This window comes from Oncorhynchus masou, chromosome 13 (genome assembly GCF_036934945.1).
Source record: "Oncorhynchus masou masou isolate Uvic2021 chromosome 13, UVic_Omas_1.1, whole genome shotgun sequence".
In the NCBI taxonomy this organism is placed as follows: Eukaryota; Metazoa; Chordata; class Actinopteri; order Salmoniformes; family Salmonidae; genus Oncorhynchus; species Oncorhynchus masou.
The window spans coordinates 94,550,682-94,578,450 of record NC_088224.1 but is presented as its reverse complement, the minus strand read 5'-3'; the positions used below and the strand labels follow the sequence as shown (position 1 = coordinate 94,578,450).

The window sequence follows — 27,769 nt, the reverse complement described above, 5'->3', positions numbered from 1 at the left end:
TGAGCTCAGTACTATTCTATTAAAGGGAGACGGCCTCACAGTGAGCTCAGTACTATTCTATTAAAGGGAGACGGCCTCACAGTGAGCTCAGTACTATTCTATTAAAGGGAGACGGCCTCACAGTGAGCTCAGTACTATTCTATTAAAGGGAGACGGCCTCACAGTGAGCTCAGTACTATTCTATTAAAGGGAGACGGCCTCACAGTGAGCTCAGTACTGTTCTATTAAAGGGAGACGGCCTCACAGTGAGCTCAGTACTATTCTATTAAATGGAGACGGCCTCACAGTGAGCTCAATACTATTCTATTAAAGGGAGACGGCCTCACAGTGAGCTCAGTACTATTCTATTAAAGGGAGACGGCCTCACAGTGAGCTCAGTACTATTCTATTAAAGGGAGACGGCCTCACAGTGAGCTCAGTACTGTTCTATTAAAGGGAGACGGCCTCACAGTGAGCTCAGTACTGTTCTATTAAAGGGAGACGGCCTCACAGTGAGCTCAGTACTGTTCTATTAAAGGGAGACGGCCTCACAGTGAGCTCAGTACTATTCTATTAAAGGGAATTAAAGGGAGGCGGCCTCACAGTGAGCTCAGTACTGTTCTATTAAAGGGAGACGGCCTCACAGTGAGCTCAGTACTGTTCTATTAAAGGGAGACGGCCTCACAGTGAGCTCAGTACTATTCTATTAAAGGGAGACGGCCTCACGGTGAGCTCAGTACTATTCTATTAAAGGGAGACGGCCTGTAACATCTCAGCATACAGGCTTAAATCCCCTCCAGCTGCCCGGCTTTATAATCCCTGCTGGAGCTGGAGAGAAGGTCACTCCTACATCTAATACCAGGTAGAGGAGAAGGTCGCTCCTACATCTAATACCAGGTAGAGAAGGTCACTCCTACATCTAATACCAGGTAGAGGAAAAGGTCACTCCTACATCTAATACCAGGTAGAGGAGAAGGTCACTCCTACATCTAATACCAGGGAGAGGAGAAGGTCGCTACTACATCTAATACCATGTAGAGGAGAAGGTCACTAATACACCATCTACTACCAGGTAGAGGAGAAGGTCGCTACTACATCTAATACCAGGTAGAGGAGAAGATCACTAATACACCATCTACTACCAGGTAGAGGAGAAGGTCGCTACTACATCTAATACCAGGTAGAGGAGAAGGTCACTCCTACATCTAATACCAGTGAGAGGAGAAGGTCACTAATACACCATCTACTACCAGGTAGAGGAGAAGGTCGCTACTACATCTACTACCAGGTAGAGGAGAAGGTCACTAATACACCATCTACTACCAGGTAGAGGAGAAGGTCGCTAATACACCATCTACTACCAGGTAGAGGAGAAGGTCCCTACTACACCATCTACTACCAGGTAGAGGAGAAGGTCCCTACTACACCATCTAATACCAGGTAGAGGAGAAGGTCACTCCTACATCTAATACCAGGTAGAGGAGAAGGTCACTCCTACATCTAATACCAGGTAGAGGAGAAGGTCACTCCTACATCTAATACCAGGTAGAGGAGAAGGTCACTCCTACATCTAATACCAGGTAGAGGAGAAGGTCGCTAATACACCATCTACTACCAGGTAGAGGAGAAGGTCCCTACTACACCATCTAATACCAGGTAGAGGAGAAGGTCCCTACTACACCATCTACTACCAGGTAGAGGAGAAGGTCCCTACTACACCATCTACTACCAGGTAGAGGAGAAGGTCCCTACTACACCATCTACTACCAGGTAGAGGAGAAGGTCCCTACTACACCATATAATACCAGGTAGAGGAGAAGGGCACTCATACACCATCTAATACCAGGTAGAGGAGAAGTTCACTATTATAGTACTAACATTATAGTACAGCTCTGTACTGAGCCATCTCTACAGACCATAATATTACAACATTATAGTACAGCCATCTCTACAGACCATAATATTACAACATTATAGTACAGCTCTGTACTGAGCTATGTCTCTACACCTCTCCTCTGACATCAACAAAGGAGCATGATGCCTTTGATTTATGTCCTTCATAATTATAGTTGCTCTGGTTGGCGCAACTCGGCTATAGTATGTCAGAACGGAGCCGGTGGGGGAGGGCTGCCGTTTCATGGGCTTTAAAACGAACTGTGCTATTTCATTTGTTTTCTCGCATTGTTTGTAACTTATTTTGTACATAATGACCGAAAAGAGTGTCTGGACATCAGAACAGCGAATACTTTTACCTTGAATTGGACGAATAATTTTTCTTTAATGAGTCGGCCTAGAGGGATTTACTCCAGACACCCGAACAGGCCCTCATCCCCATCATTCGCAGGAGAAAGAGACGGAGGTTTCGTGGAAGGAGATCGGGGTGCCTTGTGAGGATCCGGCGACGAGTGGCTAATCTGCCTTTGCCATCGGTACTATTAGCAAACGTACAATCACTGGATAATAAAGTGGACGATCGAAAAGCACGTATATCCTACCAACAGGACATTAAAAACGGTAATATCTTATGTCTTGCAGAGTCGTAGCTGAACAACGACATGAATAACAAACAGCTGGCAGGTTTTACACTGTCACGGCAGAATAGAACAGCCGCCTCTGGTAAGACAAGGGGTGGTGGTCAATGTATATTTGTAAATAACAGCTGGTGCGCGAAAATCTAAGGAAGTCTCAAGGTTTGGCTCGTCTGAGGTAGAGTATCTCATGATAACCTGTAGTAGACCACACTATCTACCAAGAGAGTTTTCATCTATATTTCTTAGAAACTTAAATACGTTTTACCTCATTTCCACCAGCATGTTAAATATGAAACCAGAGGGAAAACACTCTAGACCACCTTGACTCCACACACAGAGACTTGTACAAAGCTCTCCCTCGCCCTCCTTTTGGCAAATCTGACCACAACTATCCTCCTGATTCCTGCTTAAAAACACACATTTAAAAAGTGACTCTGTCTATAAAAAAGTGGTCAGATGAAGCAGTTGCTAAACTACAGGACTGTTTTGCTAGAACAGACTGGAATATGTTCCTGGATTCTTCCGATGACATTGAGGAGTACACCACATCAGTCACTGGCTTCATCAATAAGTGCATTGAGGACGTCGTCCTCACAGTGACTGTACGTACAGTATATACCCCAACCAGAAGACATGGATTACAGGCAACATTCGCACTGAGCTAAAGGGTAGAGCTGCCGCTCTCAAGGAGTGGGACTCTAACACGGAAGCCTATAAGAAATCCCACTATGCCCTGCGACGAACCATCAAACAGGCAAAGCATCAATACAGGACTAAGTTCGAATCGTACTACACCGGCCCGACGCTCGTTGGATGTGGCAGGGCTTGCAAACTATTACAGAATACAAAGGGAAGCACAACCAAAAGCTGCCCAGTGACACAAGCTTACCAGATAAGCTAAACTACTTCTATGCTCGCTTCGTGGCAAGTAACACTGAAACATGCATGAGAGAATCAGCTGTTATGGACGACTGTGTGATCACGTTCTCCGCAGATGATGAGAGTAAGGCCTTTAAAAGGGTCATTATTCACAATGCCGCAGGGCCAGAAAAATTACCAGGACGTGTACTCCGAGCATGCGCTGACCAACTGGCAAGTGTCTTCACTGACATTTTCAACATGTCCCTGATTGAGTCTGTAATACCAACATGTTTCATGCAGACCACCGTAGTCCCTGTGCCCAAAAATACTAAGGTAACCTGCCTAAATGACTACCGACCCGAAGCACTCACATCTGTAGCCATGAAGTGCATTGAAAATTGAAAGGCTGTTCAACATCAACACCATCATCCCAGAAACCCTAGACCCACCCCAATTTGCATACCGCCCCAACAGATCCACAGATGATGCAATCTATTGCACTCCACACTGCCCTTTCACACCTGGGCAAAAAGAACACTATGTGAGAATGCTATTCATTGCCAATAGCTCAGCGTTCAACATAGTGCCCTCAAAGCTCATCACTAAGCGAAGGACCCTGGAACTAAACACCTCCCTCTGCAAATGGATCCTGGACTTGCTGACGGGCCGAACCAGGTGGGCCGTCACTCACGACTACACGGCCAGGCACGACTCCATCACCATCATTAAGTGTGCCGATGACACAACAGTGGTAGGCATGATCACCGACAACGACGAGACAGCATATAGGGATGAGGTCAGAGACCTGACCGTGTGGTGCCAGGACAACAACCTCTCCCTCAACGTGATCAAGACAAAGGAGATGATTGTGGACTACAGGAAAATGAGGACTGAGCACGTCCCCATTCTCATCGACGGGGCTGTAGTGGAGCAGGTTGAGAGATTCAAGTTCCTTGGCGTCCACATCACCAACAAACTATCACGGTCCAAGCACACCAAGACAGTCGTGAAGAGGGCACGACAAAACCTATTCCCCCTCATGAGACCGCAAGGCACTACAGAGGGTAGTACGTACAACCCAGTACATCACTGGGGCCAAGCTTCCTGCCACCCAGGACCTCTATACCAGGAGGTGTCAGAGGAAGGCCCCAAAAATTGTCAAAGACCCCAGCCACCCAAGTCATAAACTGTTCTCTCTGCTACTGCACGGCAAGCGGTACCGGAGCGCCAGTCTAGGTCCAAGAGGCTTCTAAACAGCTTCTACCCCAAAACCATAAGATTCCTGAACTAATCAAATGGCCACCCGGACTATTTGTTTATTATCTATGCATAAGTCACTTTACCCCTACCTACATGTACAAATGGCCTTGACGAACCTGTACCCCCGCACATTGACCCCTGTATATAACCTCATTCTTGTTATTTTATTGTGATACTTTAACATTTTTTACTTTAGTTTATTTTATAAATATTTTCTAAACTCTGTTTTCTAAAAACTGCATTGTTGATTAAGGGCTTGAAAGTAAGCATTTCACGGGAGAGTCTACAACTGTTGTATTCGGCACCTGTGACAAATGAAATTGTATTTGATTTGAATGAGCTGTTTTGTCTTGTAGTAATGTGGTGCCTGTCTGTATTTCCTTAAACATTTGTTTTAACAATACATGAATTGAAAAATAAATATATTTCAGAACATATTTTTTGGTCAGTAGGTACTCAACATAAGAACAAATGGGTGGAGTAGGCATTGTTGTGCTCATTTGCATTTCCTTTCTAGTTGACCAATGCCTACTTCTCACTTCCATTCTAATGCCCCACATTCCACCTGTATACACTTCCATTCTAATGCCCCACATTCCACCTGTATACACTACACTACCATTCTAATGCCCCACATTCCACCTGCATACACTACCATTCTAATACCCCACATTCCACCTGTATACACTACCATTCTAATGCCCCACATTCCACCTGTATACACTACCATTCTAATACCCCACATTCCACCTGTATACACTACCATTCTAATACCCCACATTCCACCTGTATACAATACCATTCTAATGCCCCACATTCCACCTGTATACACTACCATTCTAATGCCCACATTCCACCTGTATACACTACTACCATTCTAATGCCCACATTCCACCTGTATACACTACCATTCTAATGCCCACATTCCACCTGTATACACTACCATTCTAATGCCCACATTCCACCTGTATACACTACCATTCAATGCCCCACATTCCACCTGTATACACTACCATTCTAATGCCCACATTCCACCTGTATACACTACCATTCTAATACCCCACATTCCACCTGTATACAATACCATTCTAATGCCCCACATTCCACCTGTATACACTACCATTCTAATGCCCACATTCCACCTGTATACACTACCATTCTAATGCCCACATTCCACCTGTATACACTACCATTCTAATGCCCACATTCCACCTGTATACACTACCATTCTAATGCCCCACATTCCACCTGTATACACTACCATTCTAATGCCCCACATTCCACCTGTATACACTACCATTCTAATGCCCACATTCCACCTGTATACACTACCATTCTAATGCCCCACATTCCACCTGTATACACTACCATTCTAATGCCCACATTCCACCTGTATACACTACCATTCTAATGCCCCACATTCCACCTGTATACACTACCATTCTAATGCCCCACATTCCACCTGTATACACTACCATTCTAATGCCCACATTCCACCTGTATACACTACCATTCTAATGCCCACATTCCACCTGTATACACTACCATTCTAATGCCCCACATTCCACCTGTATACACTACCATTCTAATGCCCACATTCCACCTGTATACACTACCATTCTAATGCCCACATTCCACCTGTATACACTACCATTCTAATACCCCACATTCCACCTGTATACAATACCATTCTAATACCCACAATACCATTCTAATGCCCACATTCCACCTGTATACACTACCATTCTAATGCCCACATTCCACCTGTATACACTACCATTCTAATGCCCACATTCCACCTGTATACACTACCATTCTAATGCCCACATTCCACCTGTATACACTACCATTCTAATGCCCACATTCCACCTGTATACACTACCATTCTAATACCCCACATTCCACCTGTATACAATACCATTCTAATACCCCACATTCCACCTGTATACACTACCCATTCTAATGCCCATTCCACCTGTATACACTACCATTCTAATGCCCCACATTCCACCTGTATACACTACACACCATTCTAATGCCCCACATTCCACCTGTATACACTACCATTCTAATACCCCACATTCCACCTGTATACACTACCATTCTAATACCCCACATTCCACCTGTATACACTACCATTCTAATACCCCACATTCCACCTGTATACACTATCATTCTAATACCCCACATTCCACCTGTATACACTACCATTCTACCATTCTAATACCCACACATTCCACCCACCTGTATACACTACACTACCATTCTAATACCCCACATTCCACCTGTATACACTACACTACCATTCTAATGCCCCACATTCCACCTGTATACACTACCATTCTAAAGCCCCACATTCCACCTGTATACACAACCATTCTAATACCCCACATTCCACCTGTATACACGACCATTCTAATACCCCACATTCCACCTGTATACACTACCATTCTAATGCCCCACATTCCACCTGTATACACTACCATTCTAATGCCCCACATTCCACCTGTATACACTACCATTCTAATACCCCACATTCCACCTGTATACACTACCATTCTAATACCCCACATTCCACCTGTATACACTACACTATTCTAATGCCCCACATTCCACCTGTATACACTACACTACCATTCTAATGCCCCACATTCCACCTGTATACACTACCATTCTAATGCCCCACATTCCACCTGTATACACTACACTACCATTCTAATGCCCCACATTCCACCTGTATACACTACACTACCATTCTAATACACTACCATTCTAATACCCCACATTCCACCTGTATACACTACCATTCTAATGCCCCACATTCCACCTGTATACACTACACATTCTAATGCCCCACATTCCACCTGTATACACTACACTACCATTCTAATGCCCCACATTCCACCTGTATACACTACCATTCTAATGCCCCACATTCCACCTGTATACACTACCATTCTAATACCCCACATTCCACCTGTATACACTACACTACCATTCTAATACCCCACATTCCACCTGTATACACTACACTACCATTCTAATGCCCCACATTCCACCTGTATACACTACCATTCTAATGCCCCACATTCCACCTGTATACACTACCATTCTAATGCCCCACATTCCACCAGTATACACTACCATTCTAATGCCCCACATTCCACCTGTATACACTACACTACTAATACCCCATTCTAATACCCTAATACCCCACATTCCACCTGTATACACTACCATTCTAATACCCCACATTCCACCTGTATACACTACCATTCTAATGCCCCACATTCCACCTGTATACACTACACTACCATTCTAATGCCCCACATTCCACCTGTATACACTACCATTCTAATACCCCACATTCCACCTGTATACACTACCATTCTAATACCCCACATTCCACCTGTATACACTACCATTCTAATACCCCACATTCCACCTGTATACACTACCATTCTAATGCCCCACATTCCACCTGTATACACTACCATTCTAATACCCCACATTCCACCTGTATACACTACACTACCATTCTAATACCCCACATTCCACCTGTATACACTACCATTCTAATGCCCCACATTCCACCTGTATACACTACCATTCTAATACCCCACATTCCACCTGTATACACTACCATTCTAATACCCCACATTCCACCTGCATACACTACCATTCTAATACCCCACATTCCACCTGTATATACACTACCATTCTAATGCCCCACATTCCACCTGTATACACTACCATTCTAATACCCCACATTCCACCTGTATACACTACCATTCTAATACCCCACATTCCACCTGTATACACTACACTACCATTCTAATGCCCCACATTCCACCTGTATACACTACACTACCATTCTAATACCCCACATTCCACCTGTATACACTACCATTCTAATGCCCCACATTCCACCTGTATACACTACCATTCTAATGCCCCACATTCCACCTGTATACACTACCATTCTAATACCCCACATTCCACCTGTATATGACTTAAATGTAAATGTAAATGTATACACTACCATTCTAATACCCCACATTCCACCTGTATACACTACCATTCTAATGCCCCACATTCCACCTGTATACACTACCATTCTAATGCCCCACATTCCACCTGTATACACTACCATTCTAATGCCCCACATTCCACCTGTATACACACTACACTATTCTAATGCCCCACATTCCACCTGTATACACTACCATTCTAATACCCCACATTCCACCTGTATACACTACCATTCTAATGCCCCACATTCCACCTGTATACACTACACTACCATTCTAATACCCCACATTCCACCTGTATACACTACCATTCTAATACCCCACATTCCACCTGTATACACTACACTACCATTCTAATACCCCACATTCCACCTGTATACACTACACTACCATTCTAATACCCCACATTCCACCTGTATACACTACCATTCTAATGCCCCACATTCCACCTGTATACACTACCATTCTAATACCCCACATTCCACCTGTATACACTACACTACCATTCTAATACCCCACATTCCACCTGTATACACTACCATTCTAATACCCCACATTCCACCTGTATACACTACCATTCTAATACCCCACATTCCACCTGTATACACTACCATTCTAATACCCCACATTCCACCTGTATACACTACCATTCTAATGCCCCACATTCCACCTGTATACACTACCATTCTAATGCCCCACATTCCACCTGTATACACTACCATTTCTAATACCCCACATTCCACCTGTATACACTACCATTCTAATGCCCCACATTCCACCTGTATACACTACCATTCTAATGCCCCACATTCCACCTGTATACACTACCATTCTAATGCCCCACATTCCACCTGTATACACTACCATTCTAATGCCCCACATTCCACCTGTATACACTACCATTCTAATACCCCACATTCCACCTGTATACACTACCATTCTAATGCCCCACATTCCACCTGTATACACTACCATTCTAATACCCCACATTCCACCTGTATACACTACACTACCATTCTAATACCCCACATTCCACCAGTATACACTACCATTCTAATGCCCCACATTCCACCTGTATACACTACACACCACCTTCTAATACCCCCCACATTCCACCTGTATACACTACACACCATTCTAATGCCCCACATTCCACCTGTATACACTACCATTCTAATACCCCACATTCCACCTGTATATACACTACCATTCTAATGCCCCACATTCCACCTGTATACACTACCATTCTAATGCCCCACATTCCACCTGTATACACTACCATTCTAATACCCCACATTCCACCTGTATACACTACCATTCTAATGCCCCACATTCCACCTGTATACACTACCATTCTAATACCCCACATTCCACCTGTATACACTACACTACCATTCTAATGCCCCACATTCCACCTGTATACACTACCATTCTAATACCCCACATTCCACCTGTATACACTACCATTCTAATGCCCCACATTCCACCTGTATACACTATTCTAATGCCCCACATTCCACCTGTATACACCACACTACCATTCTAATACCCCACATTCCACCTGTATACACTACCTGTACATTCCACCTGTATACACTACCATTCTAATGCCCCACATTCCACCTGTATACACTACCATTCTAATACCCCACATTCCACCTGTATACACTACCATTCTAATACCCCACATTCCACCTGTATACACTACCATTCTAATACCCCACATTCCACCTGTATACACTACCTATTCTAATGCCCCACATTCCACCTGTATACACTACCATTCTAATGCCATTCTAATACCCCACATTCCACCATTCCACCTATACACTACACATTCTAATACCCCACATTCCACCTGTATACACTACACATTCTAATACCCCACATTCCACCTGTATACACTACACTACCATTCTAATACCCCACATTCCACCTGTATACACTACACTACCATTCTAATGCCCCACATTCCAACTGTATACACTACACTACCATTCTAATGCCCCACATTCCACCTGTATACACTACACTACCATTCTAATACCCCACATTCCACCAGTATACACTACCATTCTAATACCCCACATTCCACCTGTATACACTACCACCATTCTAATACCCCACATTCCACCTGTATACACTACACTACCATTCTAATACCCCACATTCCACCTGTATACACTACCATTCTAATACCCCACATTCCACCAGTATACACTACCATTCTAATACCCCACATTCCACCTGTATACACTACCACCATTCTAATACCCCACATTCCACCTGTATACACTACACACCATTCTAATACCCCACATTCCACCTGTATACACTACCATTCTAATGCCCCACATTCCACCTGTATACACTACCATTCTAATACCCCACATTCCACCTGTATACACTACCATTCTAATGCCCCACATTCCACCTGTATACACTACCATTCTAATGCCCCACTAATACCCCACATTCCAATACCCTGTATTCACTATACACTACCATTCTAATGCCCCACATTCCACCTGTATACACTACCATTCTAATGCCCCACATTCCACCTGTATACACTACCATTCTAATGCCCCACATTCCACCTGTATACACTACCTACCATTCTAATGCCCCACATTCCACCTGTATACACTACCATTCTAATGCCCCACATTCCACCTGTATACACTACCATTCTAATGCCCCACATTCCACCTGTATACACTACCATTCTAATGCCCCACATTCCACCTGTATACACTACACTACCATTCTAATGCCCCACATTCCACCTGTATACACTACACTACCATTCTAATGCCCCACATTCCACCTGTATACACTACCATTCTAATGCCCCACATTCCACCTGTATACACTACCATTCTAATGCCCCACATTCCACCTGTATACACTACCATTCTAATTCCACCTGTATACACTACCATTCTAATGCACATTCCACCTGTATACACTACCATTCTAATGCCCCACATTCCACCTGTATACACTACCATTCTAATACCCCACATTCCACCTGTATACATACACTACCATTCTAATGCCCCACATTCCACCTGTATACACTACCATTCTAATGCCCCATTCCACCTATATACCATTCTACTGCCCCACATTCCACCTGTATACACTACCATTCTAATACCCCACATTCCACCAGTATACACTACCATTCTAATACCCCACATTCCACCTGTATACACTACACTACCATTCTAATACCCCACATTCCACCTGTATACACTACCATTCTAATACCCCACATTCCACCAGTATACACTACCATTCTAATACCCCACATTCCACCTGTATACACTACACTACCATTCTAATACCCCACATTCCACCAGTATACACTACCATTCTAATACCCCACATTCCACCAGTATACACTACCATTCTAATACCCCACATTCCACCTGTATACACTACCATTCTAATACCCCACATTCCACCTGTATACACTACCATTCTAATGCCCCACATTCCACCTGTATACACTACCATTCTAATGCCCCACATTCCACCTGTATACACTACACTACCTTCTAATACCCCACATTCCACCTGTATACACTACCATTCTAATGCCCCACATTCCACCTGTATACACTACCATTCTAATGCCCCACATTCCACCTGTATACACTACACTACCATTCTAATGCCCCACATTCCACCTGTATACACTACCATTCTAATGCCCCACATTCCACCTGTATACACTACCATTCTAATGCCCCACATTCCACCTGTATACACTACCATTCTAATGCCCCACATTCCACCTGTATACACTACCATTCTAATGCCCCACATTCCACCTGTATACACTACACTACCATTCTAATGCCCCACATTCCACCTGTATACACTACACTACCATTCTAATGCCCCACATTCCACCTGTATACACTACCATTCTAATGCCCCACATTCCACCTGTATACACTACCATTCTAATGCCCCACATTCCACCTGTATACACTACCATTCTAATGCCCCACATTCCACCTGTATACACTACCATTCTAATGCCCCACATTCCACCTGTATACACTACCATTCTAATGCCCCACATTCCACCTGTATACACTACACTACCATTCTAATGCCCCACATTCCACCTGTATACACTACCATTCTAATGTACATTCCACCTGTATACACTACCATTCTAATGCCCCACATTCCACCTGTATACACTACCATTCTAATGCCCCACATTCCACCTGTATACACTACCATTCTAATACCCCACATTCCACCTGTATACACTACACCATTCTAATACCCCACATTCCACCTGTATACACTACACTACCATTCTAATACCCCACATTCCACCTGTATACACTACCTAATGCCCCACATTCCACCTGTATACACCCATTCTATTCATTCACCAGTATACACTACCATTCTAATACCCCACATTCCACCTGTATACACTACCATTCTAATACCCCACATTCCACCTGTATACACTACCACCATTCTAATACCCCACATTCCACCCCACATACACTACCATTCTAATACCCCACATTCCACCTGTATACACTACACTACCATTCTAATACCCCACATTCCACCTGTATACACTACCATTCTAATACCCCACATTCCACCTGTATACACTACCATTCTAATACCCCACATTCCACCTGTATACACTACCATTCTAATACCCCACATTCCACCTGTATACACTACCATTCTAATACCCCACATTCCACCTGTATACACTACCATTCTAATGCCCCACATTCCACCTGTATACACTACCATTCTAATACCCCACATTCCACCTGTATACACTACACTACCATTCTAATGCCCCACATTCCACCTGTATACACTACCATTCTAATGCCCCACATTCCACCTGTATACACTACCATTCTAATGCCCCACATTCCACCTGTATACACTACACTACCATTCTAATGCCCCACATTCCACCTGTATACACTACCATTCTAATGCCCCACATTCCACCTGTATACACTACACTACCATTCTAATACCCCACATTCCACCTGTATACACTACACTACCATTCTAATACCCCACATTCCACCTGTATACACTACACTACCATTCTAATACCCCACATTCCACCTGTATAGACTACCATTCTAATGCCCCACATTCCACCTGTATACACTACCTATTCTAATCTAATGCCCCACATTCCACCTGTATACACTACCATTCTAATGCCCCACATTCCACTGTATACACTACCATTCTAATGCCCCACATTCCACCTGTATACACTACCATTCTAATGCCCCACATTCCACCTGTATACACTACCATTCTAATGCCCCACATTCCACCTGTATACACTACCATTCTAATGCCCCACATTCCACCTGTATACACTACCATTCTAAAGCCCCACATTCCACCTGTATACACTACCATTCTAATGCCCCACATTCCACATTCCACCTGTATACACTACACCTGTATACACTACCATTCTAATGCCCCACATTCCACCTGTATACACTACCATTCTAATACCCCACATTCCACCTGTATACACTACCATTCTAATGCCCCACATTCCACCTGTATACACTACCATTCTAATACCCCACATTCCACCTGTATACACTACCATTCTAATACCCCACATTCCACCAGTATACACTACCATTCTAATACCCCACATTCCACCTGTATACACTACACTACCATTCTAATACCCCACATTCCACCTGTATACACTACCATTCTAATACCCCACATTCCACCTGTATACACTACCATTCTAATACCCCACATTCCACCTGTATACACTACACTACCATTCTAATGCCCCACATTCCACCTGTATACACTACCATTCTAATGCCCCACATTACACCTGTATACACTACCATTCTAATACCCCACATTCCACCTGTATACACTACCATTCTAATGCCCCACATTCCACCTGTATACACTACCATTCTAATGCCCCACATTCCACCTGTATACACTACCATTCTAATGCCCCACATTCCACCTGTATACACTACCACTACCATTCTAATACCATTCTAATGCCCCACATTCCACCTTCTAATACATTCCACCTGTACACTACCATTCTAATGCCCCACATTCCACCTGTATACACTACCATTCTAATGCCCCACATTCCACCTGTATACACTACCATTCTAATGCCCCACATTCCACCTGTATACACTACCATTTCTAATACCCCATTCCACCTGTATACACTACACTACCATTCTAATGCCCCACATTCCACCTGTATACACTACCATTCTAATACCCCACATTCCACCTGTATACACTACCATTCTAATACCCCACATTCCACCTGTATACACTACCATTCTAATGCCCCACATTCCACCTGTATACACTACCATTCTAATGCCCCACATTCCACCTGTATACACTACCCATTCTAATGCCCCACATTCCACCTGTATACACTACCCCACATTCTATATGCCACATTCCAATACACTACCACCATTCTAATGCCCCACATTCCACCTGTATACACTACACTACCATTCTAATGCCCCACATTCCACCTGTATACACTACCCATTCTAATGCCCCACATTCCACCTGTATACACTACCATTCTAATGCCCCACATTCCACCTGTATACACTACCATTCTAATGCCCCACATTCCACCTGTATACACTACACACCATTCTAATGCCCCACATTCCACCTGTATACACTACCATTCTAATGCCCCACATTCCACCTGTATACACTACCATTCTAATACCCCACATTCCACCTGTATACACTACCATTCTAATGCCCCACATTCCACCTGTATACACTACCATTCTAATGCCCCACATTCCACCTGTATACACTACACATTCTAATGCCCCACATTCCACCTGTATACACTACATTCTACCATTCTAATACCATTCTAATACCCCACATTCCACCTGTATACACTACCATACCATTCTAATTCCACCTGTATATACCATTCTAATGCCCCACATTCCACCTGTATACACTACCATTCTAATACCCCACATTCCACCTGTATACACTACCATTCTAATACCCCACATTCCACCTGTATACACTACACTACCATTCTAATACCCCACATTCCACCTGTATACACTACCATTCTAATGCCCCACATTCCACCTGTATACACTATTCTAATGCCCCACATTCCACCTGTATACACTACCATTCTAATACCCCACATTCCACCTGTATACACTACCATTCTAATACCCCACATTCCACCTGTATACACTACCATTCTAATACCCCACATTCCACCTGTATACACTACCATTCTAATACCCCACATTCCACCTCACTACCATTCTAATACCCCACATTCCACCTGTATACACTACACTACCATTCTAATACCCCACATTCCACCTGTATACACTACCATTCTAATACCCCACATTCCACCTGTATACACTACACTACCATTCTAATACCCCACATTCCACCAGTATACACTACCATTCTAATACCCCACATTCCACCTGTATACACTACCATTCTAATGCCCCACATTCCACCTGTATACACTACCATTCTAATGCCCCACATTCCACCTGTATACACTACACTACCATTCTAATGCCCCACATTCCACCTGTATACACTACCATTCTAATACCCCACATTCCACCTGTATACACTACCATTCTAATGCCCCACATTCCACCTGTATACACTACCATTCTAATACCCCACATTCCACCTGTATACACTACCATTAATGCCCCACATTCCAATGTATACCACATTAATGCCACATTCTGTACTACACTACCATTCTAATACCCCACATTCATTCCACCTGTATACACTACACTACCATTCTAATGCCCCACATTCCACCTGTATACACTACCATTCTAATGCCCCACATTCCACCTGTATACACTACCATTCTAATGCCCCACATTCCACCTGTATACACTACCATTCTAATGCCCCACATTCCACCTGTATACACTACCATTCTAATGCCCCACATTCCACCTGTATACACTACCATTCTAATACCCCACATTCCACCTGTATACACTACCATTCTAATGCCCCACATTCCACCTGTATACACTACCATTCTAATGCCCCACATTCCACCTGTATACACTACCATTCTAATACCCCACATTCCACCTGTATACACTACCATTCTAATGCCCCACATTCCACCTGTATACACTACCATTCTAATGCCCCACATTCCACCTGTATACACTACCACCATTCTAATACCCCACATTCCACCTGTATACACTACCATTCTAATGCCCCACATTCCACCTGTATACACTACCATTCTAATGCCCCACATTCCACCTGTATACACTACCATTCTAATACCCCACATTCCACCTGCATACACTACCATTCTAAAGCCCCACATTCCACCTGTATACACTACCATTCTAATGCCCCACATTTCACCTGTATACACTACCATTCTAATGCCCCACATTCCACCTGTATACACTACCATTCTAATGCCCCACATTCCACCTGTATACACTACACTACCATTCTAATGCCCCACATTCCACCTGTATACACTACACTACCATTCTAATGCCCCACATTCCACCTGTATACACTACCATTCTAATGCCCCACATTCCACCTGTATACACTACCATTCTAATGCCCCACATTCCACCTGTATACACTACCATTCTAATGCCCCACATTCCACCTGTATACACTACCATTCTAATACCCCACATTCCACCTGTATACACTACCATTCTAATGCCCCACATTCCACCTGTATACACTACCATTCTAATGCCCCACATTCCACCTGTATACACTACCATTCTAATGCCCCACATTCCACCTGTATACACTACCATTCTAATACCCCACATTCCACCTGTATACACTACACTACCATTCTAATGCCCCACATTCCACCTGTATACACTACACTACCATTCTAATACCCCACATTCCACCTGTATACACTACCATTCTAATACCCCACATTCCACCTGTATACACTACCATTCTAATGCCCCACATTCCACCTGTATACACTACCATTCTAATGCCCCACATTCCACCTGTATACACTACACTACCATTCTAATGCCCCACATTCCACCTGTATACACTACCATTCTAATGCCCCACATTCCACCTGTATACACTACCATTCTAATGCCCCACATTCCACCTGTATACACTACCATTCTAATGCCCCACATTCCACCTGTATACACTACACTACCATTCTAATGCCCCACATTCCACCTGTATACACTACCATTCTAATACCCCACATTCCACCTGTATACACTACCATTCTAATACCCCACATTCCACCTGTATACACTACCATTCTAATGCCCCACATTCCACCTGTATACACTACCATTCTAATGCCCCACATTCCACCTGTATACACTACACTACCATTCTAATGCCCCACATTCCACCTGTATACACTACCATTCTAATGCCCCACATTCCACCTGTATACACTACACTACCATTCTAATGCCCCACATTCCACCTGTATACACTACCATTCTAATGCCCCACATTCCACCTGTATACACTACCATTCTAATGCCCCACATTCCACCTGTATACACTACCATTCTAATGCCCCACATTCCACCTGTATACACTACCATTCTAATGCCCCACATTCCACCTGTATACACTACCATTCTAATACCCCACATTCCACCTGTATACACTACCATTCTAATGCCCCACATTCCACCTGTATACACTACCATTCTAATACCCCACATTCCACCTGTATACACTACCATTCTAATACCCCACATTCCACCTGTATACACTACCATTCTAATGCCCCACATTCCACCTGTATACACTACCATTCTAATACCCCACATTCCACCTGTATACACTACACTACCATTCTAATGCCCCACATTCCACCTGTATACACTACACTACCATTCTAATACCCCACATTCCACCTGTATACACTACCATTCTAATGCCCCACATTCCACCTGTATACACTACCATTCTAATGCCCCACATTCCACCTGTATACACTACCATTCTAATGCCCCACATTCCACCTGTATACACTACCATTCTAATACCCCACATTCCACCTGTATACACTACCATTCTAATGCCCCACATTCCACCTGTATACACTACCATTCTAATACCCCACATTCCACCTGTATACACTACACTACCATTCTAATGCCCCACATTCCACCTGTATACACTACCATTCTAATGCCCCACATTCCACCTGTATACACTACCATTCTAATACCCCACATTCCACCTGTATACACTACCATTCTAATGCCCCACATTCCACCTGTATACACTACCATTCTAATGCCCCACATTCCACCTGTATACACTACCATTCTAATACCCCACATTCCACCTGCATACACTACCATTCTAATACCACATTCCACCTATACACTACCATTCTAATGCCCCACATTCCACCTGTATACACTACCATTCTAATGCCCCACATTCCACCTGTATACACTACCATTCTAATGCCCCACATTCCACCTGTATACACTACCATTCTAATGCCCCACATTCCACCTGTATACACTACCATTCTAATGCCCCACATTCCACCTGTATACACTACACTACCATTCTAATGCCCCACATTCCACCTGTATACACTACCATTCTAATGCCCCACATTCCACCTGTATACACTACCATTCTAATACCCCACATTCCACCTGTATACACTACCATTCTAATACCCCACATTCCACATTCCACTAATACCCCATACACACTACCATTCTAATGCCCCACATTCCACCTGTATACACTACCATTCTAATGCCCCACATTCCACCTGTATACACTACACTACCATTCTAATGCCCCTACATTCCACCTGTATACACTACCATTCTAATGCCCCACATTCCACCTGTATACACTACACTACCATTCTAATGCCCCACATTCCACCTGTATACACTACCATTCTAATACCCCACATTCCACCTGTATACACTACCATTCTAATGCCCCACATTCCACCTGTATACACTACCATTCTAATGCCCCACATTCCACCTGTATACACTACCATTCTAATGCCCCACATTCCACCTGTATACACTACCATTCTAATGCCCCACATTCCACCTGTATACACTACCATTCTAATGCCCCACATTCCACCTGTATACACTACCATTCTAATGCCCCACATTCCACCTGTATACACTACCATTCTAATGCCCCACATTCCACCTGTATACACTACCATTCTAATGCCCCACATTCCACCTGTATACACTACACTACCATTCTAATGCCCCACATTCCACCTGTATACACTACCATTCTAATGCCCCACATTCCACCTGTATACACTACCATTCTAATGCCCCACATTCCACCTGTATACACTACCATTCTAATGCCCCACATTCCACCTGTATACACTACCATTCTAATGCCCCACATTCCACCTGTATACACTACCATTCTAATGCCCCACATTCCACCTGTATACACTACCATTCTAATACCCCACATTCCACCTGTATACACTACCATTCTAATGCCCCACATTCCACCTGTATACACTACCATTCTAATGCCCCACATTCCACCTGTATACACTACACTACCATTCTAATGCCCCACATTCCACCTGTATACACTACCATTCTAATGCCCCACATTCCACCTGTATACACTACACTACCATTCTAATACCCCACATTCCACCTGTATACACTACCATTCTAATGCCCCACATTCCACCTGTATACACTACCATTCTAATGCCCCACATTCCACCTGTATACACTACCATTCTAATGCCCCACATTCCACCTGTATACACTACCTAATGCCCCATTCTAATGCCCCACATTCCACCTGTATACACTACCATTCTAATGCCCCACATTCCACCTGTATACACTACCATTCTAATGCCCCACATTCCACCTGTATACACTACCATTCTAATGCCCCACATTCCACCTGTATACACTACCATTCTTCTAATGCCCCACATTCCACCTGTATACACTACCATTCTAATGCCCCACATTCCACCTGTATACACTACACTACCATTCTAATGCCCCACATTCCACCTGTATACACTACCATTCTAATGCCCCACATTCCACCTGTATACACTACACTACCATTCTAATGCCCCACATTCCACCTGTATACACTACCATTCTAATGCCCCACATTCCACCTGTATACACTACCATTCTAATACCCCACATTCCACCTGTATACACTACACTACCACCATTCTAATGCCCCACATTCCACCTGTATACACTACCATTCTAATACCCCACATTCCACCTGTATACACTACCATTCTAATGCCCCACATTCCACCTGTATACACTACCATTCTAATGCCCCACATTCCACCTGTATACACTACCATTCTAATACCCCACATTCCACCTGTATACACTACACTACCATTCTAATGCCCCACATTCCACCTGTATACACTACCATTCTAATACCCCACATTCCACCTGTATACACTACCATTCTAATACCCCACATTCCACCTGTATACACTACCATTCTAATACCCCACATTCCACCTGTATACACTACCATTCTAATGCCCCACATTCCACCTGTATACACTACACTACCATTCTAATGCCCCACATTCCACCTGTATACACTACCATTCTAATACCCCACATTCCACCTGTATACACTACCATTCTAATACCCCACATTCCACCTGTATACACTACACTACCATTCTAATGCCCCACATTCCACCTGTATACACTACCATTCTAATACCCCACATTCCACCTGTATACACTACCATTCTAATGCCCCACATTCCACCTGTATACACTACCATTCTAATGCCCCACATTCCACCTGTATACACTACCATTCTAATGCCCCACATTCCACCTGTATACACTACCATTCTAATGCCCCACATTCCACCTGTATACACTACCATTCTAATGCCCCACATTCCACCTGTATACACTACCATTCTAATACCCCACATTCCACCTGTATACACTACCATTCTAATGCCCCACATTCCACCTGTATACACTACCATTCTAATACCCCACATTCTAATGCCCATTCTAATGCACATTCCACCTGTATACACTACTAATACACCTGTATACACTTCTAATGCCCCACATTCCACCTGTATACACTACCATTCTAATGCCCCACATTCCACCTGTATACACTACCATTCTAATGCCCCACATTCCACCTGTATACACTACCATTCTAATGCCCCACATTCCACCTGTATACACTACCATTCTAATGCCCCACATTCCACCTGTATACACTACCATTCTAATGCCCCACATTCCACCTGTATACACTACCATTCTAATGCCCCACATTCCACCTGTATACACTACCATTCTAATGCCCCACATTCCACCTGTATACACTACCATTCTAATGCCCCACATTCCACCTGTATACACTACCTAATGCCCCATTCTAATACCCCACATTCCACCTGTATACACTACCATTCTAATGCCCCACATTCCACCTGTATACACTACCATTCTAATGCCCCACATTCCACCTGTATACACTACCATTCTAATGCCCCACATTCCACCTGTATACACTACCATTCTAATACCCCACATTCCACCTGTATACACTACCATTCTAATGCCCCACATTCCACCTGTATACACTACCATTCTAATGCCCCACATTCCACCTGTATACACTACCATTCTAATACCCCACATTCCACCTGTATACACTACCATTCTAATGCCCCACATTCCACCTGTATACACTACACTACCATTCTAATACCCCACATTCCACCTGTATACACTACCATTCTAATGCCCCACATTCCACCTGTATACACTACCATTCTAATGCCCCACATTCCACCTGTATACACTACACTACCATTCTAATGCCCCACATTCCACCTGTATACACTACCATTCTAATGCCCCACATTCCACCTGTATACACTACCATTCTAATGCCCCACATTCCACCTGTATACACTACCATTCTAATACCCCACATTCCACCTCCACTACACTACCATAATACCCCACATTCCACCTACCATTCTAATACCCCACATTCCACCTGTATACACTACCATTCTAATGCCCCACATTCCACCTGTATACACTACCATTCTAATACCCCACATTCCACCTGTATACACTACCATTCTAATGCCCCACATTCCACCTGTATACACTACATTCTAATGCCCCACATTCCACCTGTATACACTACCATTCTAATACCCCACATTCCACCAGTATACACTACCATTCTAATACCCCACATTCCACCTGTATACACTACACTACCATTCTAATACCCCACATTCCACCAGTATACACTACCATTCTAATGCCCCACATTCCACCTGTATACACTACCATTCTAATGCCCCACATTACACCTGTATACACTACCATTCTAATACCCCACATTCCACCTGTATACACTACCATTCTAATGCCCCACATTCCACCTGTATACACTACCATTCTAATGCCCCACATTCCACCTGTATACACTACACTACCATTCTAATGCCCCACATTCCACCTGTATACACTACCACTCTAATGCCCCACATTCCACCTGTATACACTACACTACCATTCTAATGCCCCACATTCCACCTGTATACACTTCACTACCATTCTAATGCCCCACATTCCAACTTTATACACTACACTACCATTCTAATGCCCCACATTCCACCTGTATACACTACCATTCTAATACCCCACATTCCACCTGTATACACTACCATTCTAATACCCCACATTCCACCTGTATACACTACCATTCTAATACCCCACATTCCACCTGTATACACTACCATTCTAATACCCCACATTCCACCAGTATACACTACCATTTTAATGCCCCACATTCCACCTGAATACACTACACTACCATTCTAATACCCCACATTCCACCTGCATACACTACCATTCTAATGCCCCACATTCCACCTGTATACACTACACTACCATTCTAATGCCCCACATTCCACCTGTATACACTACACTACCATTCTAATGCCCCACATTCCAACTTTATACACTACACTACCATTCTAATGCCCCACATTCCACCTGTATACACTACCATTCTAATACCCCACATTCCACCTGTATACACTACCATTCTAATACCCCACATTCCACCTGTATACACTACACTACCATTCTAATACCCCACATTCCACCTGTATACACTACCATTCTAATGCCCTACATTCCACCTGTATACACTACCATTCTAATACCCCACATTCCACAGTACAAGTCATGGCCTGAAGCACACCCCCATCTGATGCACCAGTGTGTGTGTGTGTGTGTGTGTGTGTGTGTGTGTGTGTGTGTGTGTGTGTGTGTGTGTGTGTGTGTGTGTGTGTGTGTGTGTGTGTCTGCGTGTATGTGTGTGAGAGAGAGAGAGAGAGAGAGAGAGAGAGGGAGAGAGAGAGAGAGAGAGGAAGAGAGAGAGACAGAGAGAGAGAGAGAGAGGAAGAGAGAGAGAGGGAGAGAGAGAGAGATAAGAAGAACAGTGTTAGAGAGAGAGAGAGGGAGAGAGAGAGAGAGAGAGAGAGGGGGGAGGAAAGAGAGAGAGAGAGAGAGAGGGGGAGGAAAGAGAGAGAGAGAGGGAGGAAGAGAGAGAGAGCGAGGCGAGAGAGAGAGAGAGAGAGAGGAGGAGGAAGAGAGAGAGAGCTAATGCGAGAGAGAGAGAGGGGGGAGGAAAGAGAGAGAGAGAGCGAGGCGAGAGAGAGAGAGGGGGAGGAAAGAGAGAGAGAGAGAGAGAGGGGGAGGACAGAGAGAGAGAGAGGGAGGAAGAGAGAGAGAGAGCCCCAACTCTGTGAGAGAGAGAGAGAGAGAGAGAGGGAGGAAGAGAGAGAGAGCGAGGCGAGAGAGAGAGAGGGGGGGAGGAAAGAGAGAGAGAGAGCGAGGCGAGAGAGAGAGAGGGGGAGGAAAGAGAGAGAGAGAGAGAGGGGGAGGAAAGAGAGAGAGAGAGAGAGGAGGAAGAGAGAGAGAGAGAGAGAGAGAGGGGGAGGAAAGAGAGAGAGAGAGGGAGGAAGAGAGAGAGCGAGCGAGAGAGCGAGCGAGAGAGAGAGGGGGGGGAGAACGGAAAACAAGGGAAACAGTCCTGTTTGTTTGGGTTAACAACAGCAGCAAGACTTAATACTGTACTATGATGTTGCTTAGTGACACGTACGCCGGTGGAAACTCTCATCCTCTTTCGCCAGGCGCTGAGGCATTAGAAAAACAACTAAGACAAAAGAAACAGAATATTGGGAAAACCGCTCTGCAACGCCAACGGAACCGGCATAGCAACGCCAACGGAACCGGCATAGCAACGCCAACGGAACCGGCATAGCAACGCCAACGGAACAACTAAACAGTAACATGATTTCCTGCAATAAACATTAGAGCAACAGCACCTTGACATTGATGTTTGTAATGATATACCTCAACTCTGTGTCTGTTAGTGTGTGTGTGTGTGTGTGTGTGTGTGTGTGTGTGTGTGTGTGTGTGTGTGTGTGTGTGTGTGTGTGTGTGTGTGTGTGTGTGTGTGTATCTATGTGTGTGTGTATCTATGTGTGTGTGTATCTATGTGTGTGTGTTTTTGGTTGTTGCCCGAGAACTAAACAGCTGGTTCCAGTAACCAACTCATCATCAAGCTATAATCATTTAAATCGGCTGTGTAGTGACAGGACCGGATTAGAAGGACCTACAAATCATGTATCTTTGTGACACCTCATGGTAAGACTGTATACTGCTAATCACCCTCACGTCATGGTAAGACTGTATACTGCTAATCACCCTCACGTCATGGTAAGACTGTATACTGCTAATCACCCTCACGTCATGGTAAGACTGTATACTGCTAATCACCCTCATGTCATGGTAAGATTGTATACTGCTAATCACCCTCACGTCATGGTAAGGTGGTATACTGCTTAACACCCTCACGTCATGGTAAGGTGGTACACTGCTAATCACCCTCATGTCATGGTAAGATTGCTAATCACCCTCATGTCATGGTAAGATTGTATACTGCTAATCACCCTCATGTCATGGTAAGATTGCTAATCACCCTCATGTCATGGTAAGATTGTATACTGCTTATCACCCTCACGTCATGGTAAGATTGTATACTGCTAATCACCCTCATGTCATGGTAAGATTGCTAATCAACCCTCATGTCATGGTAAGATTGTATACTGCTTATCACCTTCACGTCATGGTAAGGTGGTACACTGCTAATCACCCTCATGTCATGGTAAGATTGCTAATCATCCTCATGTCATGGTAAGATTGTATACTGCTAATCACCCTCATGTCATGGTAAGATTGCTAATCACCCTCATGTCATGGTAAGATTGTATACTGCTAATCACCCTCATGTCATGGTAAGATTGCTAATCACCCTCACGTCATGGTAAGATTGTATACTGCTAATCACCCTCATGTCATGGTAAGATTGCTAATCACCCTCATGTCATGGTAAGATTGTATACTGCTTATCACCCTCACGTCATGGTAAGGTGGTACACTGCTAATCACCCTCATGTCATGGTAAGATTGCTAATCACCCTCACGTCATGGTAAGATTGTATACTGCTAATCACCCTCACGTCATGGTAAGGTGGTACACTGCTAATCACCCTCATGTCATGGTAAGATTGCTAATCACCCTCATGTCATGGTAAGATTGTATACTGCTAATTACCCTCATGTCATGGTAAGATTGCTAATCACCCTCATGTCATGGTAAGATTGTATACTGCTTATCACCCTCATGTCATGGTAAGATTGCTAATCACCCTCATGTCATGGTAAGATTGTATACTGCTTATCACCCTCACGTCATGGTAAGATTGTATACTGCTAATCACCCTCACGTCATGGTAAGATTGTATACTGCTAATCACCCTCATGTCATGGTAAGATTGCTAATCACCCTCATGTCATGGTAAGGTTGTATACTGCTAATCACCCTCACGTCATGGTAAGGTTGTATACTGCTAATCACCCTCACGTCATGGTAAGATTGTATACTGCTAATCACCCTCATGTCATGGTAAGATTGTATACTGCTAATCACCCTCACGTCATGGTAAGATTGTATACTGCTAATCACCCTCACGTCATGGTAAGATTGTATACTGCTAATCACCCTCACGTCATGGTAAGATTGTATATTGCTAATCACCCTCACGTCATGGTAAGATTGTATATTGCTAATCACCCTCACGCCATGGTAAGGGTAGCCTAGTGGTTAGAGCGTTGGACTAGTAACCGGAAGGTTGCAAGTTCAAACCCCTGAGCTGACAAGGTACAAATCTGTCGTTCTGCCCCTGAACAGGCAGTTAACCCACTGTTCCTAGGCCATCATTGAAAATAAGAATTTGTTCTTAACTGACTTGCCAGGTAAAATAAAGGTAAAAGAGAGTGTTCTGGGCCTGTAGTGAAGTAACTGCTATCGGCCCAATGACAGTGTATGTAAAAGGATGTTTTAGAAGCATGCTTGGAAAACCCTGGGTCCATCCCTGTTCCATCCCTGCTCCATCTACTCAGCAGTCTGTTCCTAGCCTGTTCCATCCCTGTTCTATCTACTCCCCAGCCTGTTCTGTTCTATCTACTCCCCAGCCTGTTCTGTTCTATCTACTCCCCAGCCCGTCCTGTCCTGTTCCATCTACTCCCCAGCCCGTCCTGTTCCATCTACTCCCCAGCCTGTCCTGTTCCATCTACTCCCCAGCCTGTCCTGTTCCATCTACTCCCCAGCCTGTCCTGTCCTGTTCCATCTACTCCCCAGCCTGTCCTGTTCTATCTACTCCCCAGCCTGTCCTGTCCTGTTCTATCTACTCCCCAGCCTGTCCTGTTCCATCTACTCCCCAGCCTGTCCTGTCCTGTTCCATCTACTCCCCAGCCTGTCCTGTTCCATCTACTCCCCAGCCTGTCCTGTTCCATCTACTCCCCAGCCTGTCCTGTCCTGTTCCAT

The 27,769-nt window shown here is 44.1% G+C and overlaps 1 protein-coding gene across 1 annotated transcript in view; it reads right to left on the bottom strand.

The window, feature by feature from the left end:
• The window catches only part of LOC135553244 (forkhead box protein O1-A-like), a 158,439-nt gene that overhangs the window by 22,254 nt on the left and 108,416 nt on the right, over nucleotides 1-27,769 (bottom strand).